At 44.8% G+C, this 13,592-nt stretch overlaps 1 protein-coding gene across 1 annotated transcript in view; it reads right to left on the bottom strand.

Annotated features, from left to right (window-relative positions):
- LOC126157897 (bcl-2-related ovarian killer protein) overlaps positions 1-13,592 on the bottom strand; it is a 102,628-nt gene that overhangs the window by 11,663 nt on the left and 77,373 nt on the right. The gene's annotated exons all lie outside the window — the stretch shown is intronic.

Here is a 13,592-nt window from a genome sequence, read left to right on the forward strand (position 1 = left end):
TTCAGATAAATAATAGCATACCTGAAAGATCTTACTGTCTCCTTGACCGTAGCAGCATCGGAGAATGAAATCTACAGTATATTTTCAATCGGAAAGTTAGCAGAATAAGGTATAGGGCGAAAGTACACAAATAAGGAACAGGGAGACAGAAAATCCATTAATTTTTATATACAGGGTGAGCACAGTCTTACCCTGATTATAACATTTTATTACAGAATAACCGTTTGACATCATAATTTACATATTTTGATGCCGTAACATAGGTTAGTGTTAGTAGTTTTTTTTTTAAGACCACTTATGTTAGTTAACCTCAACATATGCTCCCTTGGTAGCTCGGAGAATGTCGAGGAAGTATTCCAGTTCCCGCCAGGTGTTTCGTAACCAGTGTTCTGTCACAGTACCCACAGCAGCTTGTATCCTAGCCTTCAGTTCGTCGACGTGAGTAACTGGTGTGACGAAGACTCTGTCCTTGACATAGCCCCAGAAAAAAAAGTCAAGGGCTGTAATATCTGGAGAGCGTGATGGCCAGGATGTTGGACCGTTCCTTCCAATCCACCGATCCGGAAATGTTTCATCCAGGAAATCACGCACTATCAAAGCCCAGTGGTGAGGGGGGGCGGGGGGGGGGGGGAGGGTGCTCCATCTTGTTGGAAAAGCATCCATGGTTGATATTCTTATATTCTTCTAACTGTGGGCCAATGAACTGTTCCAAAATGTCTAAGTAAATATTAGTGGTAATGGATTTTTCCGCGAAGAAAAACGGTCCAAAAACCATGTTATGCATGAGGCCGCACCAAACATTCACTTTTTCGCTGTCTCGTTGTAACTGTACAGTAGCATGTGGAGACTCTGAACCACAAACGGACATTATGCCTATTTACCATTCCACTGACATGAAAGGTGGATTCATCGGTAAAGCATATGCGATTTAAGTAATCGTTAGCGCCATCAATTCTGTTGAGAATCTCAGTTGCAAATTCAGCACGTGTCAGCAAATCATTCGGTTGCAAGGCCTGCACGATTTGCACTTTGTAAGCATGCAACCTAATCCTTTCATAAAGAATCTTCACCACACTTGCTTGCGGTATTTGAAGTTCACGTGATGCTTGACGAGTTGATTTAGACACACTCCGTTGAAACGATTGCCGAACATGATCAACAGTTGCGTCTCTCACACGAGGCCTGCCACTTCGAGGACGATCTTCAGTGTTGCCTGTTTCGCTAAACTTTGCATACCATAGCTTCACTGATTTAACGTCAGGAGGGCTGCGTCCATAAGAAACCCCTAATTTACGCTGAACACTGATGGGCAATTTTGTTTCGTGAAACCAAAGCACACATTGCGCTTTCTCCTACTTCGACGCCATTTCGCCAGCAACTAACGTGACCTAACAGACCGTGTCGGTGTTGTGGAGCACTAGCGCCATCTATTGGTCACAACAACTAGTAACACTAACCTATGTAACGGCATCTAATGTAACTCATTATGTCAAACGGTAATTCTGTTTTAAATTTTTATAATCGGGGCAAGACTTTGTGCTCACTCTGTATATTTAACGGTAAACACTATTCAAATGCGGGGTAACCTTTACGGTGTGTGATAGCACCAATACACACTGCTAGATTGTCTGCAGCAAACGCCATTCCTTCATAGGATTATGAATTTAAAAAGAAGAATACAAAAGACGAAAAGTAATTTGTACTGTCCTTATCGAGTTATGGTTGATAAAATGCCCAGGAAACAAGTCTGAGAGAATGAGAGGAGACATTTTTTGACCATAAGGGTGAATGAGATTCGAATGCAAAGCGCAGCATGTACGGCAACTCTTACCAAACTCGCATCAGCGTCGGCTTGCACAGCAGACTGCTTGAGCACGTAGCTTCTGTCGTGTGTGTGTGTGTGTGTGTGTGTGTGTGTGTGTGTGTGTGAATTCCTAAGGGACCAAACTGCTGAGGTCATCGGACCCTAGACTTAAACATTACTGAAACTAACTTATGCTAAGAACACACACACACACACACACACACACACACACGCCCGAGGGAGGACTCGAACCTCCGGCGGGAGGGGCCGCGCAGTCCGTGACATGGCGCCTCAAACCGCACGGCCACACCGCGCGGCGTAGTTTCAGTGATTGTTCATTGGTTGTAGTAGCAGCTGTGTGCATACTCTCGCGACTTGATCAGATTCCTACCGCGATTATTCTATGCACATCTAATTCCAAGGTAATATTCTGCAAGCTAAGATGGTGGCAGACTTCCGTGCCAGTTTTCACGAACAGTACAAAACCAAACGCTACCGACCAGAGCATGCACCAGGGTGCCGGATGAAGCACGTATCTGCGTTAGTTCTGTTGCCTAGGTGGTGTGAGTCCACCAGAAGAACGTAGTCCCTGCAGTCGAACCTTACATGTGAGGTTGCGCTGACCTCTAACAATTCCTATTGTTTTTTATGCAGTGGGACGGGGGAAACTTCTTGGCTCTTAGGTTGTCTATTCTGAAGTGATGTCAGTCGAGTATGCAGGAAAAAGTCTTTCTCCGTGACAGCGTGGCCACGAAGCCAATTTAAACCAAACACATCTTTTTCCTATAACGGTCCATGCCATATTGGGTCTTTTTAAAATAATGTGCTTGACGGGTATCAAAATTATTCTGATATTATCAATTGATGGTACAATACTTCAGAAACACATGGATCGGTCCAGAATCTCTAACAAAATTGATTTTATAGAAGAAGTTTGCGTACCATAATAAGTTTTGGAACTCATTTAGTAGCATGCAATCGCCTGTGATTTCGATAATTGGATTGGTAATTTCACCTTTGGTGCGTATCTGTGATCAGATGTTAAATCAGTTGAATAATTCGGCATTCTTTATTTGTGCGGGCTAGGCGAAACGTTCGCTAAGACCTCTCTCACCACATGAGTGTGAAATGTCTAGGGCAAATGTCAGGTTCATAATATTAATGCGAATGAATATCAATGGCTATTAATGTCATACTTTTTAAATAGCTGTGAAAGAGGGCATTGTCTAAGTATTTATTTGTAGTGTGTGTGTGTGTGAGTATTTTATTTGTAGCTGTGCCTGAAGCTTGTATGCGTGGAATTTATTTTTGGCTTATAAAGGTTCTTTGTGTACAATGTTTGAAGTAGTACAAATGGGAATGTGAAAGAAGAGCTTGTTTGCTTCCCTAACACGGTTGACAGTCATGTATAGCTGTCCGAGCTAAAAGCAACTAGCACTAAAGTACATGCCGTCAGCACGCAGTGTCTGACCTTGTCTTTTGTTTTGGTGATGGCATTAACATAAACTCACTGGGAACTATACACTTGTAAAGTGAAAAGGTAAATTGTTAGGAATAATCAGGATTCGGGATACAACTCGCTCAGCTGCGCCATTTCCCGTCAAAATTTCTTACATCTAACCAGGCGTTCTACGTGTTTTACATTACATATAGTACGAGAAGTACGAGGGTTGCCAAGAAAGTAATGAACCGCATTTTCTCCCTCAACCGAAAACAATGCTACAAATGCGCAACATTACGTATGTATTATTTGAAGTCTTCTGTGTGAGCGCGCCGAGTTTCCGTTTCTTCCGATAGATAGCGTAGCTGCAGGACAGTTTCAAAATGGCGTCTGTGGGCTATGTACGTTACAAGCAACGTGCGTCATTGAATTTCTCACTGCAGAGAAATAAACTGTGGTGGATATTCACAAACGCTTGTAGCATCTGCTATCGACAGAAGTACAGTTAGTCGCTGGGCACGGAGGATGAGGTCATCAGAAGGCGGTTCGGTGCAGCTCCACGATTTGCAGCGGTCGGGGAGACCATTCACGGCTGTCGCACTTGAAATGTTGCAGCGAGCTGATATTTGCGAGGACAGACGCATTACGACTTGGCAGTTGGCACTGCATCTGTCAATCAGCATAGGAAGTGTGGATGCAATTATCTGCACTCTTGGATATTGAAAAGTGTGTGCAAGATGGGTGCTACGGTGTCTAACGGTGGATCACAAATCGTGCAGAAAAAAACATTTGTCTTGATTTGTTGCAACGTTTTCAGGCTGAGGAGGAGGCCTTCTCCCAGATTGTGACAGGTCATGAAACCTGGGTCCACCATTTCGAGCCTGAAACAAAACGACAGTTGATACAATGTCGCCATTTCTACTCTCCACAGAAAAAAAATTCAAGGCAACTGTTTCGACCGATAAGGTCAAGATCACCCTGTTCTGGGACTGTGAACGTGTGATACTCATTGATGTGACGTGAAGAGGTGGTACCATTAATGCAGATGCATATGTCAAAACATTAACGAAACTCAAGATGCGCTTCCGGCGACTTCAGAGCCACAGCAACCTAGCAGATGGTTTTCTGCAACACGATAACGCTCAGTCCCACGCAAGTCTGAGGACTGCTGAGCACATCGCAAAACAAGGTTGGACAATGTTACCCCATCAACCCTACAGCCCTGACCTAGTCCCCTTGGACTTCCACTTGTTTGGACCATTAAAGGATGCCATTCGAGCAAGACATTTTGACGACAATGAGGAGGTGATTCACAGAGTGAAGCACCAGCTCTGCGACTAGGACAAGGATTGGTACCAAAAGGGCATACACGTCCTTGTTTTGTGCTGGAGGATGGCCATAAAACAGGGAGGAGATTACGTGGAAAAATAGGGTGTGTAGATAAAAACCCCATTCTTTAGTATGTGTGATTCTCAATATGTCCAATAAAGAATTATTGATGAAAAAATGCAGTGGATTAGTTTCTGGTAAACCCTCGTATGTTATATTGTATTTACAAATTTAAAATTACAATTGTTCAGATAAAAAACACGCACAATTTATATTCGTTCATGACGTGCATGACAATAAACAGATTATGAGTAGGTAGATTTTAATTATGAGCGCTTTCAGCAATGGACATGAGAGAAAAGGGTGGAACAGGCAGAGAAAGAGGAAGGTGATAACACGCAGTTAAAGGTGATAGACTAAAACGAAGTGTCTTGACTGATAGAGAAATGAAAAGAGAAGTGAGTGTAAGAAAAAAAAGAGATGCATCACTAAGGAATTATTCCAGTGGGATGGACATCGGTAGATGTGATGTTCACGTATACACAAACAAATAATTACAATTTCAGAAAAACTGGATGATTTATTCAAGAGAAGAGCTTCACAAATTGAGCAAATCAGTAAAGCATTGGTCCACCTCTGGCCCATATGCAAGCAGTTATTCGGCTTGCTGCTGATTGACATAATTGTTAGATGTCCTCCTGAAGGATGTCATGCGAAATTCTGTGCAACTAGTGAGTTAGACAGTCCAAGTCCAGAAGAGGAACTGGGAAAAGATCTGGCGATCTTGCTGGCCAGGGCAAGGTTTGGCAAGCACGAAGACAAGCAAGAGAAACTCTCGCCGTGCGTGGGCGGACATTATCTTGCTGAAATGAAAGCCAAGGATGGCTCGCCATGAAGGCCAACAACACGGGATGTAGAATATTGTTGTAAATAACACTGCTGTGCAATAAGGTTGCCACGGGTGACAACCGGATGGGCCCTGCTATGAAAAGAAGTGGGACCCCACACTATCACTCCAGGTTGTGGGGCCATAGGACGGGCGACAGTCAGGTTGGTATCCTATTGCTATCAGGGTCGTCTCCAGACATCTATTTGGTCTGAGTCTCATTGACTGGAACACAATTGTCTTCAGTGACGAGTCCACTTCGAACTGAGCACTGATGACCAGCGAAGTCCTCAATGTGCTTGCTCCACAGCTCCATGTCATAGCAGTTAGTTTCGCTAGGTAGCACTATGCAATTGTTGTTGTTGTTGTTTGCAGTCCAGAGACTGGTTTTATGCAGCTCTCCATGCTATTCTATCCTGTGCAAGCTTCTTCATCTCCCAGTACCTACTGCAACCTACATCCTTCTGAATCTGCTTAGTGTATTCATCTCTTGGTCTCCCTCTACGATTTTTACCCTCCACGCTGCCCTCCAATACTAAATTGATGATTCACTGATGCCTCAGAACATGTCCTACGAACCGGTCCCTTCTTCTTGTTAAGTTGTGCCACAAACTTCTCTTCTCCCCAATACTATTCAATACCTCCTCATTAGTTATGTGATCTACCCATCCAATCTTCAGCATTCTTCTGCAGCACCACATTTCAAAAGCTGCTATTCTCTTCTTGTCCAAACTATTTATCGTTCATGTTTCACTTCCATACATGGCTACACTGCATACAAATACTTTCAGAAACGACTTCCTGACACTTAAATCTATACTCGATGTTAACAAATTTCTCTTCTTCAGAAACGCTTTCCTTGCCATTTTGCCAGTCTACATTTTATATCCTCTCTACTTTGACCATCATCAGTTATTATCAAAACTCATTTACTACTTTAAGCGTCTCATTTCCTAATCTAATTCCCTCAGCATCACCTGATTTAATTCGACTACATTCCATTATTCTCGTTTTGCTTTTGTTAATGTTCATGTTATATCCTCCTTTCAAGACACTGTCCATTCCGTTCAACTGCTCTTCCAAGTCCTTTGCTGTCTCTGACAGAATTACAATGTCATCGGCGAACCTCAAAGTTTTTATTTCTTCTCCATGGATTTTAATTCCTACTCCGAATTTTTCTTTTGTTTCCTTTACTGCTTGCTCAATATACAGATTGAATAACATCGGGGGTAGGCTACAACCCTGTCTCACTCCCTTCCCAACCACTGCTTCCCTTTCATGTCCCTCGACTCTTATAACAGCAACCTGGTTTCTGTACAAACTGTAAATAGCCTTTCGCCTACGGGATTATAGTTTCTCTTTCGTATCTCCCAAAACAACTTGTTCGTAATTGTAATCCCTAGGTATTCAGTTGAATTGACAACCTTTAAATTTGTGTGATTTATCATATAATCGAACTTTAACAGACTTTTTTGTGCTCATGTGGAGGAGCTCATACTTTTTATTGTTTAAGATCAATTGCCACTGTTTTCACCATAGAGATATCTTGACAAAGTCATTCATTTATTATTTTATCCATGATCGTTGGAGAACTCAGTAACTGTTACGAATTACAACGATGATGAAAAAAAACGACACTACACCAATTACAATTATGTTGAACGAATGATTTTTATAGACATGACTTGTTTTGGGTGTTAAGTCATGTTATTGTTTTCCCTTCCTTTTTTAGGACTTGAGACTATTTCCAGCTGGCAGTATATCTCCTGTGCGGATTAAATATAATTTCCCACGCGTGAATACAAAATGTCAGTTCGTGACAACTGTTTCCCTGATTATTCTGCCTCATTTGAATTAACGCACTTACTCGCAGACATTGCGAAATTTGATCTCAACATGGCATGCGCAGAAGAGGGCGCCCCAGTCTCTGCAAACGTAATCACTTACTGCTGGTGTGGTGTTGGACTGATCCTCCAGCGTTGGATTCATTCGTGTTGTATTTCTTCTATGTTAAAACTGTCACAATATCGAGTGTAATTATGAGAATTGTACAACACCATAACTGGTTGTAGAGATTTTTCCCGTCATCGCTGAATGTAATAGTAGTAGTTTTTGTTATTGTTATTGTTATTTTGAGTTCAAAGATGGTGTGATGCAATTCTTCATGTTAGTCTATCCAGCGCACGTCACGAACTTCCTCAGCCCCGAAAAACTACTGCAAACTACATCCACTAGAACCTGCTTACTCTACTCAAACCTTGGTCTCCCTCTACAAATTTTACGCCGTACGCTTCCCTCAGTCGCCATATTGGCTTTTGCTTGATTCGTGAGGATTTCTATTAACCAATTCCTTTATTTAATCAAGTTGTGCATTAATTTCTTTCCTCCTATATCCTGTTCAGTACCTCTTCATAAATTATACACATCTAATCTTCAGCATTACTATGCAGAAACACATTACAAACGCTTTTCTTCTCCTGTTTGAACAGATTATCGTTCACATTTTATTTCTGAACGAAGCTTCGCTCCAAACAGAGAATTCGGGAAAAATTTCCGAACATTTAAGTTTACATTCAATTTTTCCCTTTTCCCAGAAGCGCTTTTCTTTCTGTTGTCAGGATGTTTTACACTGATGGGACAAAAGTCATGGGATACCTCCCAACATCGTGTCGTGCGTAGTGCAGCAACTCGACGTGGCATCGACTCAACAACTCGTTTGAAGCCCCTGCAGAAATACTGAGCCATGCTGCCTATACAATCGTCCCTAATTGCAAATGTGTTGCCGGTGCAGGATTTTGTGCACGAACTGACTTTTCCAGTATGTCCCATAAATTTTTCGATGTTATTCATGTCTGGTGACGTGGGTGGCCAAATCAATAGCTCGAACTGTCCAGAATGTTCTTCAAACCAATCGCGGACAATTGTGGCGCATTGCCATCCATAAATATTTCATCATTGTTTGGGAACATGACGTTCATGAATAGCTGCAAATGTTCTCCAAGTAGCCGAAGATAACCATCTCCAGTCCATGATCGGTTTAGTTGGAGCAGAAGACCCAGTCTATTCCATATTAACACAGCCCTAACAATTCTGGAGGTGTCACCAGGTTGCACATTGCCTTGTTGACAACTTCATTCCGTGGCTTCGTGGGGCGTGCGCCCCACTCGAACCCTACCATTAGCTCTTACCAACTGGAATCGGAACTCGTCTGATCAGGCCACCGTTTTCCAGATACATAGGGTCTGACCAATGAGGACACAAGCTTAGGAGAGGTGCTGCAGGCCATGTCGTGCTTTTAACAAAGGCACTCTCGTCGGTCGTCTGCTGCCATAGCCCATTAACGCCATACTTTGCCGCACGTCCCACATTGATTTCTGCGGTCATTTCACGCAATGTTGCTTGTCTCTTAGCACTGACAACTGTACGCACACGCCACTGCTCTCTGTCGTTAAGTGAGGCCGCCGGCCACTGTGTTATCCTTGGTGAGAGGTAACACCTGAAATTTGGTATTCTCGGCACATTCTTGACATTGTCGATCTCGGAATATTGAACTCTCTATTGATTTCAGAAATGGAATGTCTCATGTGTCTAGCTCAAACTACCATTCCGTGTTTAAACTCTGTTGATTCCCTTCATGCGGCCATAATGACGTCGGAAGCCGTTCACTTGAATCACCGGAGTAGAAATGGCAGCTCCGCCAATAGACTGTCCTTTTATATCTTGTGTACGTAAACTACCGCCATCTGTGTATGTGCATATCGCGCTCCCACGACTTAACTCACCAACCACTTTTAGTGTTTCAAGTCCTAACCTAATTACTTCAGTATCGCCTGATGTAATTTGGATGCATTCGAGCAACCATTATTTTAATTTTATAGATATTACTCTTATAACCTCTTTTCAAGACACTACTCATTCCGTTCAAATGGTCTTCCAAGTCCTTTTGCTATCTCGGAAAAGATTGCAAAATCATTGGTAAACCTCGACATTTTATTTCTTAACATCGAAATTCCCTGTTAAAATTTATGCTTGGTTTCCTTTACTGCTTGCCAAATGTACAGATTTGGTTACAAGAGGGACAGCCTACAATCCTGCCGCACTGCCTTCCCAAATGTTTATCTTTCATATCCTCAACCTTTATAACCGAGGAGTCTGGTTCTGTACAATTAGTAGAAAAACTTTCGCTCCCTGTATTTCATCCTTGCTATCTTCAGAATTGTAAGGTTGTATTGCAGTCAACAATGTCAAAAGCTTTCTCTGCGTCTACAAATACTATAAATACAGGTTTGCCTTTCTGGAGTCCATCGTTTAAGGTAAGTCGAGAGTGAGTATAACCTGGTTTGTTCCTACGAGTGGCGTTCAATAACTAATGCAGCACGTTTTTTTTTCTGAAAGGCGGTTGGTTTTATTCAGGATTCCAGTACACCAAATTATTCTCCACCTTTTTGGCTACAAAGCCCTGTCTTTCAGTACAATGTCCGTTCAGTGCTATGGCCTTAACGCCGCCTTAGTGGGAGGACCAGAACGCCCGCATGGTACCACTCCACTGGCCTACGTTGGAGCCAACATCTTGCTGCAGCAAAACTTCTCCATCGTCCACATACTGCTTTCCGCGAAGTGAATCCTTCATTGGGCCAAACAGATGGTAACCGGAAGGTGCCATATCCAAGCTGTAGGGCGGACTAGGAAGAACTATCCAGTTATTTTATTTATTGGTGTCAAAAGCGTTGCATCAAAATAGGTAATGAGAAAAGCAGACTAAATATATAAAATTAATACATACAAAAGGAATTATAGATACAATGTGAGGCTAACAGAGCTATATACACTCCTGGAAATTGAAATAAGAACACCGTGAATTCATTGTCCCAGGAAGGGGAAACTTTATTGACACATTCCTGGGGTCAGATACATCACATGATCACACTGACAGAACCACAGGCACATAGACACAGGCAACAGAGCATGCACAATGTCGGCACTAGTACAGTGTATATCCACCTTTCGCAGCAATGCAGGCTGCTATTCTCCCATGCAGACGATCGTAGAGATGCTGGATGTAGTCCTGTGGAACGGCTTGCCATGCCATTTCCACCTGGCGCCTCAGTTGGACCAGCGTTCGTTCTGGACGTGCAGACCGCGTGAGACGACGCTTCATCCAGTCCCAAACATGTTCAATGGGGGACAGATACGGAGATCTTGCTGACCAGGGTAGTTGACTTACACCTTCTAGAGCACGTTGGGTGGCACGGGATACATGCGGACGTGCATTGTCCTGTTGGAACAGCAAGTTCCCTTGCCGGTCTAGGAATGGTAGAACGATGGGTTCGATGACGGTTTGGATGTACCGTGCACTATTCAGTGTCCCCTCGACGATCACCAGTGGTGTACGGCCAGTGTAGGAGATCGCTCCCCACACCATGATGCCGGGTGTTGGCCCTGTGTGCCTCGGTCGTATGCAGTCCCGATTGTGGCGCTCACCTGCACGGCGCCAAACACGCATACGACCATCATTGGCACCAAGGCAGAAGCGACTCTCATCGCTGAAGACGACACGTCTCCATTCGTCCCTCCATTCACGCCTGTCGCGACACCACTGGAGGCGGGCTGCACGATGTTGGGGCGTGAGCGGAAGACGGCCTAACGGTGTGCGGGACCGTAGCCCAGCTTCATGGAGACGGTTGCGAATGGTCCTCGCCGATAGCCCAGGAGCAACAGCGTCCCTAATTTGCTGGGAAGTGGCGGTGCGGTCCCCTACGGCACTGCGTAGGATCCTACGGTCTTGGCGTGCATCCGTGCGTCGCTGCGGTCCGGTCCCAGGTCGACGGGCACGTGCACCTTCCGCCGACCACTGGCGACAACATCGATGTACTGTGGAGACCTCACGCCCCACGTGTTGAGCAATTCGGCGGTACGTCCACCCGGCCTCCCGCATGCCCACTATACGCCCTCGCTCAAAGTCCGTCAACTGCACATACGGTTCACGTCCACGCTGTCGCGGCATGCTACCAGTGTTAAAGACTGCGATGGAGCTCCGTATGCCACGGCAAACTGGCTGACACTGACGGCGGCGGTGCACAAATGCTGCGCAGCTAGCGCCATTCGACGGCCAACACCGCGGTTCCTGGTGTGTCCGCTGTGCCGTGCGTGTGATCATTGCTTGTACAGCCCTCTCGCAGTGTCCGGAGCAAGTATGGTGGGTCTGACACACCGGTGTCAATGTGTTCTTTTTTCCATTTCCAGGAGTGTAATAATAGTTATATGTAAAACAGATTACAAACACTAAATGTAAGGCCAAAAATTAGCGATCTCTATGGCATTGTCCCTGGCTCACCAAAGATCCTCCAACGTGCAGGAAACTGAGAACTGAAGACGATTATACAGGTGCTTAGTGGCTTGTTGTGCTCCACATTCGCATAAATTTGATGAGTCCCCAATATAGTTCCATTTGGCCATATTATCCTCTGTTCTATCCACACCACTTCTAAGTCTGTTCAGAGACTTCCATGTTTTCTATTGCAGGTTTTCGTCTGGGGGGAGGGCCGCCGGAGGTGGGATCCTTGATGCGATATCTGCGTTTCTGGTTCAAAATGGTTCAAATGGCTCTGAGCACTATGGGACTTAACATCTGGGGTCATCAGTCCCCTACAACTTAGAACTACTTAAACCTAACTAACCTAAGGACATCACACATATGCATGCCCGAGGCAGGATTGGAACCTGCGACGGTAGCGGTCGTGCGGTCCCAGACTGAAGCGCCTAGAACCGCTCGGCCATTGGGGCGGGCTGCGTTTCTGGTTGCCCACAGGTTTTGTCGTGCCACTGACGGTGGTGTACTGTCCTTGACAGAAAATTTTTCCTAGATTTAAGGCTGCGTGGGGGAGGTTGGTATCCATGCAGCGAGTGAGCAGCGTTTAGTTCCAATTTGCTTCTCTCCATGTTCGCGGCTAGTTCCCATTTTATATCTGATGGGGCTCTCCCCGCCACACTGTAGAGTTTGTAGGTAGGTGTTGCTCTGAAGCATCCTGATGTTATTCTGCATGTCTCGTTGAGAGCAACATCTACATGCCTGACATGAACAGAACTGTACCAAACAGGGCAGGCGTATTCAGGAGCAGAGTAACATAGTGCAAGTGCCAATGCTCTGAGTACAGTCGGTTGGCCACCCTATCCGCTACTTGTGAGCTTTCTGATGATGTCGTTGGTGGCGGATATTTTTTGTTTCGTATTATGCAATGCTTCCTAAATGCCAGTGCACGGTCCAGCGTGACCCCCAGATATTTTGAATTGTGACAGTGCTCCAGCTTCCTACCATCCCATACGACTTTTAATTTTCTGTTAATGGCCACTGAAACTTTTTGAGCTTTCTCTCGGATGCGCAGACTTGTGGGAGGCCATGCTTTGTCAAGGAGAAGAAGCAGTTCGTTTGCATTTTTGAGGCGACGAACACGCTGAAGTCGTTTCTTCAATTTCTTGAGGGTAGCACAGAACGCTTCAGAGTTGAGCGTTGCATCTTGAGGGAGGACATCAAACACAATAATCCCGCTAGAGTCCCAGAAGTCCGTCGTCATAACCTTACCGGCTGAGGTTGCGGCTTTGAACATTTTTCTTCGGAGGAGAGGTGCTGTGGCGCCACTCCGTGGACTGACGTTTTGTTTCATGGTCGAACTACCGAACCCGGGCTTCATCACCTGTGAAAGTGTTCGACAAAAACTGTCATGCGTGATTCCTCGAAGATGGTCCTTCATTCCTCTATGGTCTTCTGGTAGACAGCGAGGAACCCAACTGGTGGACGAGTGTGTCACTCAAGTTGTGCTCGAGTTGTTTGATTGTGATCCGTCGATCACCTCGAATGAGACTGTCCACACGTTTCAACTTTGCAGGAGTCATAGCTGTGTGCGGAATGCGGAAGGATGGATAGGTTTTCGCGACCTCGTTGCGGTGACATCTCGCCCAATGAATCACCTTGCCTCTGTTCACTGCCAGGTCTCCGTAGATATTCTTTAAGCGCCTATGAATATAAGCAATGCTATAGATTTCCGCCAAAAGAAACTGAATGACAGCTCCCTGCTTGGAACGCACCCACGTTACAGACTCCATTTCGAAGGCTTCGAAGCCGTCACCTATCGGAA

This window comes from Schistocerca cancellata, chromosome 2, assembly GCF_023864275.1.
Source record: "Schistocerca cancellata isolate TAMUIC-IGC-003103 chromosome 2, iqSchCanc2.1, whole genome shotgun sequence".
NCBI classification, from domain to species: domain Eukaryota; kingdom Metazoa; phylum Arthropoda; class Insecta; order Orthoptera; family Acrididae; genus Schistocerca; species Schistocerca cancellata.